Source organism: Gopherus flavomarginatus (assembly GCF_025201925.1).
Source record: "Gopherus flavomarginatus isolate rGopFla2 chromosome 13 unlocalized genomic scaffold, rGopFla2.mat.asm SUPER_13_unloc_3, whole genome shotgun sequence".
Taxonomy (NCBI): Eukaryota; Metazoa; Chordata; order Testudines; family Testudinidae; genus Gopherus; species Gopherus flavomarginatus.
In genome coordinates this window covers 2,772,466-2,779,535 of record NW_026114611.1, presented here as the reverse complement: position 1 = coordinate 2,779,535, position 7,070 = coordinate 2,772,466, and the positions used below count along the sequence as shown (strand labels likewise).

At 50.2% G+C, this 7,070-nt stretch overlaps 1 long non-coding RNA gene and 1 other non-coding gene across 3 annotated transcripts in view; both read left to right on the top strand.

The window, feature by feature from the left end:
* LOC127041585 (uncharacterized) overlaps nt 1-7,070 on the top strand; it is a 593,788-nt gene that overhangs the window by 262,212 nt on the left and 324,506 nt on the right. The gene's annotated exons all lie outside the window — the stretch shown is intronic.
* LOC127041625 (U1 spliceosomal RNA) lies at nt 3,212-3,374 on the top strand. Its single transcript, XR_007771714.1, has one exon. It is a non-coding gene; the product is annotated as a U1 spliceosomal RNA (small nuclear RNA).

The window sequence follows — 7,070 nt, the reverse complement described above, 5'->3', positions numbered from 1 at the left end:
GGGTTGGGATGCGCGAGGGTGGGGAAGCTGCTCTCCTGAGACAGTCCCGCTGATGCCCAGGCACATGGAGGACGAAGCAAGGAGGGCACTTTGGCCCCACAGCTAAAATCCGGAGCAACAGCACACACTTTGCCAAGGAACAGGAGGCGGGATCTCGGACATGAGATTCTATCTGCCGGCCGGGGTGCGACCCCGCGTTGTACCTGCTGCTTGGTCTGCCTCTGCTGCAAAGTAGCTCGCCTCAGATCCTTGGGTTCGCTGAGCTGCAGCTCGCCCTGATGCACAGGAACAGCTTTAAAAATCATGGACTCTCAGGCTACGTCTACACTACAGCATAAAATCAAAATTATTAAAACCGGTTTTATAAAATCGATTTTATGCGTCCACACTAGGGCACATTAATTCGGTAGGTGCGCATCCATGGTCCTAGGCTACCATTGATTTCCGGAGCGGTGCACTCTGGGTAGCTACAGTAAAAGAATGAGACCAATAACTTCAATTTCCGTCCATACTAACCCTAAATCGATATAGTAATGTCGATTTTAGGGTTACTCCTCTCGTTGGGGAGGGGTACAGAAATCGATTTTAAGAGCCCCTTAATATCGATTAAAGTGCCTTGTCGTGTGGACGGGTACAACGTTAAATCGATTTAACGCTGTTTGAATCGATTTAACGCTGCAGTGTGGATCAGGCCTCAGGGTTGGAAGGGACCTCAGGAGGCTCATCTAGTCCAACCCAATCCCCAACTAAATCATCCCGGCCAGGGCTTTGTCAAGCCTGACCTTGAAAACCTCTAAGGAAGGAAATTCCACCACCTCCATTGGAATAGGGAACCCATTCCAATGCTTCACCACCCTCCTCGTGAAAAAGGGTTTTCCTAATATCCAACCGCCACCTTCCCACCCACAACTTGGGACCATTGCTCCTTGTTCTGTCATCTGGTACCACTGAGAACAGTTTAGATCCATCCTCTTGGAACCCCCTTTCAGGTAGTTGGAAGCAGCGATCAATCCCCCCTCATTCTTCTCTTCTGCAGACTAAACAATCCCAGTTCCCTCAGCCTCTCCTCATAAGTCATGTCTTCCAGGCCCCGCACCCCCCCTCCCCCGCAATCATTTTTCTTGCCCTAGGCTGGACTCTTTTCAGTTTTTCCACATCCTTCTTGTCAGTGTGGGGGCCAAAACTGGACACGGTACTCCAGATGAGGCCTCACCAATGTCGAATAGAAGGGAACGATCACAGTCCCTCCATCTGCTGGCAATGCCCCTACGTATGCAGTCCAAAATGCCGTTAGCCTTCTTGGCAACAAGGGCACACTGTTGACTCATAGGCAGCTTCTCGTCCACTGTAACCCCTGGGTCCTTTTCTGCAGAACTGCTGCCTAGCCATTCGGTCCCTAGTCTGGAGCAGTGCGTGGGATTCTTCCGTCCTAAGTGTAGGACTGGGCACTTGTGCTTGTTGAACCTCATCAGGTGTCTTTTGGCCCAATCCTCTAATTTGTCTAGGTCCCTCTGTATCCTATCCCTACCCTCCAGCGTATCGACCGCTCCTCCCAGTTTAGTGCCATCTGCAAACTTGCTGAGAGGGCAGTCCACGCCATCCTCCAGAACATTAATGAAGATGTTGAACACAACCGGCCCCAGGACCGACCCCTGGGGCACGCCGCTTGATATCGGCTGCCAATTAGACATGGAGCCATCGATCACTACCCGACGACCTAGCCAGCTTTCCTCTCCACCTTATAGTCCATTCATCCAGCCATACTTCTTGAACTTGCCGACAAGAATACTGTGGGAGATGATTGTATCAAAAGCTTTGATAAAATCAAGGAATAACACGTCCATTGCTTTCCCCTCATCCCCAGACCCAGTTATCTCCTCACAGAAGGCAATTCGGTTAGTCAGGTGTGACTTGCCCTTGCTGAATCCATGCTGACTGCTGCTGATCACTTGCCTCTCCTCTGAGTGCTTCAGAATTGATTCCTCGAGGACCTGCTCCATGATTTTTCCAGGGACTGAGGTGAGGCTGACTGGCCTGTAGTTCCCCGCATCCTTCTTCTTTCTTCCCTTTTCTAATGATGGGCACTACATTAGCCTTTTTCCAGTCATCCGGGACCTCCCCCGATCACCATGAGTTTTCAAAGATAATAGCCAATGGCCCTGCAATTACACCCGCCAACTCCTTTAGCACCCTCGGATGCAGCACATCCAGCCCCACCGATTCATGCTCCTCCAGCTTTTCTAAATAGTCTCAAACCACTTCTTTCTCCACAGGGGGCCGGTCACCTCCTCTCCATGCTGTGCTGCCCAGTGCAGCAGTCTGGGAGCTGATTTTGTTCGTGAAGACGGGGGTGGGGTGGGGGAAAGCATTGACTACCTTAGCTTTTTTCACATCCTCTGTCACTAGGTTGCCTCTCTCATTCAGTAAGGGGCCCACAGTTTCCTTGACTTTCTTCTTCTTGCTAACATACCTGAAGAAACCCTTCTTCTTGTTACTCTTAACATCTCTTGCTAGCTGCAACTCCAAGCCTGAGTTGCCGTTCCTGATTTCGCTCCTGCCTGCCCGAGCAATAGTTTTATACTCCTCCCTGGTCATTTGTCCAATCTTCCACTTCTTCCAACGGCGCTGCCTGCCAGTGCACTCAGCCTCACTTGGCAGGTAACAAAAGGGATGGAGTGGCCTTCCAGTTTCTGGAGAGCGGCTGACAACACCCGACCTTCTGCACTGAGGAAAAACTGACGTGAGACAAGGCAGGGGAGGTCGTTCTTGTATTGGACCAACTTCCGGTGGGGAAAGAGAGCAGCAAAATGCAAGCTGCACTCTTTCCCCAGCAGCAGCTGGTCCATGTCGTCTCTCTGATAGCCTGGATGCCTGGGACGGGACCCAGCTTCAACTCCAGGGCACGCAAGAGCCCTGGCCCGGGCAGGCAGGGGGAGGGGCCCGAGCGGAGGGGCAGAGCCGCATGAGCATGGATGCAGATCTGTGTGCGAGCAGAGCATTGTGGGAGCAGAGACAGGCTGCCTGGCAGGGCCCGCCTTTGGCCCCGTGAGCTCGGCATGGAGAAGGGAGGGGCCTCAGGGACGCGGCGGGGCAGCTGTCGGCAGTGGGGGCCGGTGTGGGCGAAGCCGGGGGCTCGGGGCGCAGCGGTCCGCCCCGCGTCTTATAAGTCTGGGGAGAGCAAGGGCAGGCGGCAGCTGGGCAGTAGGACTTCATACTTACTTGGCAGGGAAAATACCATGATCACAGGGATGGTTTTCCAGGGTGAGGTTCATCCATTGCACTGTGGGTGTGCTGACCCCTGCAATTTCTCCAAATGTGGGAAACTCAACTGCATAATTTGAGGTAGTGGGGGACTGTGTGTGCGCTGTCCCCTGATGATTGGTTGACAAGACAGGAAAATGAGATGCCTTGCGGCGTGCTGCTCAGTGGGTTGGGGATGTTTGGTCCAGTGTGTAGCTGTATGCTTAGTTGGTTTTGACAAAAGCAGTTTTGTTCTCCTGTCTTTGTGACTGTTCTCTTCCTCAGGCCTTGTAGCTTTTGGCCCTTTTGTCATTGCTGCTGAGAATAGGGCCAAGAGAGAAAAAGCAAAGCTCAGTTCTGAAACTTTACTTGTGGCTTCCAAGGCTCTGTGCTTTCTTGATCTTCCCTGGTCTTTTGCAGCTGATCTGCTCTCTAGTCTGCTTTGGTGGGAGGGGGCTTGGACCAATCCCTTCTTTTGCTCTAAGGGGAGCTGCCCGCCCGCCTGCTCTGCTTCTTTCCCTGCTTGTAGTTTCTTGCCCAACTCTCCTTCTTGGGCTCTTCCTCCATTGACAGGGGGACGGCCTGTCCAAAAGGCCTGTCCTGCCCAGTCCCCATGTCCACCAGGCAGCCTCGCCCCCTGCCCTGGGGCCGCTTTGGCTTTTGCTGTCTGTTCTTGTCTCTTGGTGGCCTCCCTGTCTGTGCTACGGAGACCAGGCTGTCACAACCCTGTGCTGGAGGAGGTCTTTCCATCGCTTTAGGCCCCCCACCTCCCCGAATGCCCTTAGCTACGCTGGGGGTTAGGGCGGCGTGGCCGCGTCGCCCAGGAGCGAGGTTCCCTTTTGCGCACCCCTGACGGATGGAGCTGTTTTGACTTAACTCTTCGGGACGCTCCAACCCTCGGGCCTGGTCTGCACGGGGAATGTAAATCGGCGCGGCTACGTCAGTCCAGGCCTTGGTGGGAAGAATTTTTCCATTGACCTAGCTCCCGCCTTTGGGAGAGGTGGATGGCCTGCACCAACGAGGAAAACCCTCTCCAGGATCCTTCTCTGGGAACAGTGCCTTTCCATTTGGGGAGATTATGCTGACCTGTAACTACCAATCTCTCACTGTTAACTCTTACAGCAAACCAGGGCAAAGAAAGCCTATGCAAGCGCTATTCTGCAGCCCCAATGCTCTTTTCTGCTCCTTCCCACTGTAGGTTAAGCAGGGTCGCTATGAACTCTAGCCTGCCATCTTTTGATGATCTGTTGTAAAGGCCTTTTGAGGCTGCTGTCATTTGCATGGTTCCACCCACCCCGGATTGCATGATGGGAGTGCTTGTTCAAACGGTCATTTCAGCTACTGTGGGATCCCCAGTCTCTTTGTAATTGGGGCAGGAGTAATGCAGTGTATTTTCCTGTTCATTCTGAATCAAGGAGAGAGGAACTGTACCTGGCATTTGAGGCCTGAGAGCTTCTCCCTCGCCTGAAAAATACTCACCCATTAAGGGGTCTGGGTTCCAAAGACCCAAAGCTTGTGGAAGGTGGGTATGGATGTTTGTTTGGTTCTTGCTGGTCTGTGCTTGTGCTTACAAGTTTCTTTCTTGTAGTCCCTGGTATGTAAAGACAGAGGTTTTTTTGAATCTTTTTGAGTTGTTGTTAGTGCTGCAGTTGTTTGCCTTAATGTTATGCCACTCAATCTTTCAGGGTATGCTTTGGTTCCTGAGAGGTAAAAGTCTGCTGCGTGTGTGGTATTATGGAGTGAGGTAACAAAGGTTGGTGTTGCAGAGGTGGTGCATGTGCCACAAAAATCCCCCCCGGCCCACCTGCCAACCCCAGCTCTGGTCCCAGAGTCCAGAATTTGCATAAACCCTCCTGCTGACCTGTGACTAAGAATTTGGTTGCAGAGGTAGTTCGTGTGTCACAAAAGTTGTGTCCCACAGCTGATCTTTCAGTGTGCAATATGCAAAATTTCCTTGCCGTTTGAGCTGTAAGGAGCATTTTACCCATCTATGGAGCTGTTTAAAACTTTTAGTGTGGAAACAAGATGCCAGTCCAGCAGTTTATGTATGTCTAAAAAGGACATTTAGTCATTAATAACTTTTTATCTGTGGTATAAATGCAAATATGTATTAGAACTATAAAAGTTCTATTTTTAAACTAGAAAGATACATCAGACCTAAAACTTGCATTTACAGATTTCACAAGAAATCTGTACTAATAAATACAAACATCCTTTTTCAATCTCTCTTATTTCACTATGCTTTGGAACCCATGTCCCTTGCCTAACGAGATTTCTGTAGGTTCGGGTGAGTTCTGAAATCATGAACTGCTAAGTACCGTTCTACTGTCCTTGATTTATATCACTGGAATAACTGCACTTTATTACCCCTGCCCTAATAAGAAAGAGACTGGGGATCCCACAGCAGCCAAAATGACCCTTTGGACAGGCACCCCCATCATGCAATCCAGGGTGGGTGGAACCATGCAAATGACACCAGCCTCAAAAGGCCTTTACAACAGATCACCAACAGATGGCAGGGTAGGGTTCATAGCGACCCTGCTTACATTCTCCCCCGAGCCAAGAATTGGTGGTCCTGATAAATCACATTTCCTATTACACCAACTCATTGGTATTGAATGCAAAGTTATGGCTAGCAAAAGTAGCCACCCACCTCTGACTTGTAGCATCCAGCTTAGCCCTTGTTAACACATAAGTCAGTGGATTGTTCTCTGTCCACACCTGAAACTGAGCACCACACAAGTAGTCTCGAAATTTCTCAGTGATGGCCCATTTCAAGACCAAGAACTGCTGCTGGTGGATGGGATAGTGAGTTTCGCTATCAGACAGTCCTCAGCTGGCAAAGGCTACAGATTTACATTTCCTTCCACTTCCTGGTACTGGACTGCTCCCAGACTCTCCAAACTGGCATCAGCATGCAGGATAAACGGTTTGTTTTGGTTAACAAGGACTAGGGCTTTCACATGAATCAGGCAAATAATTATTTCCCATAAAGCCCTGTTACTTCTCTCATCCCGCCATGTCCCAAATGGAGAAGAGAGGAGCCCCTCCCCTGTCCCAGGCCAGGAACACCAGATTGGAGAGGGTCAGGGGATGGGGTGAGGTGAGGTGAGGTGAGGTGAGGTGAGGTGAGGTGAGGTGAGGTGAGGTGAGGTGAGGTGAGGTGAGGTGAGGTGAGGTGAGGTGAGGTGAGGTGAGGTGAGGTGAGGTGAGGTGAGGTGAGGTGAGGTGAGGATGATTCAGTCCAGATCTACTAGTGCTGCAAAGAAGAAGATTTCCTTTCTCAGCCTAGGTCAACTTGAATTGTTGTTGCAGTGGGGGAGAGATGTTTCTCATCTGGTTCTTAGATGCTTTGGTGAGAGGGGACAGGCAGAGGTTTTTTCTTTCCTCTGCAGCTCGAATCACACACTTTTTTTCAGCTTTTTGCTCTAGCTTGATTTCTCTCTTTCATCTCAATTTTCTGTTTCCTGGCCTCATTCCTGAGCATTCACGGCCCAATTCTCTATCCTAATTCTGAGTCCTATACTGCACCCTGAATGTCTCATTCTAACCCCACCCCAGAGTCTGGACCCCCAGAGCCAGTGCCTTCATCCCTCTGCACTCCAATTTTCTGTCCCATGTTCCCTGATATAGCGTGTACTCATAATATTAATTTGGATAATTTGATGAAAATTTAATTGATTAGCTTACATTTTATTTAATTTAATTGAGTTACAAAGTTACAGTTGCATTACTGCTATTCAGAAGATACATAAGGCATTATATGCAACAAAGTTTTGGTTAATATACTCACAGCCTTCCTTGATAACCTGGTGGTAAGAGACACAGGA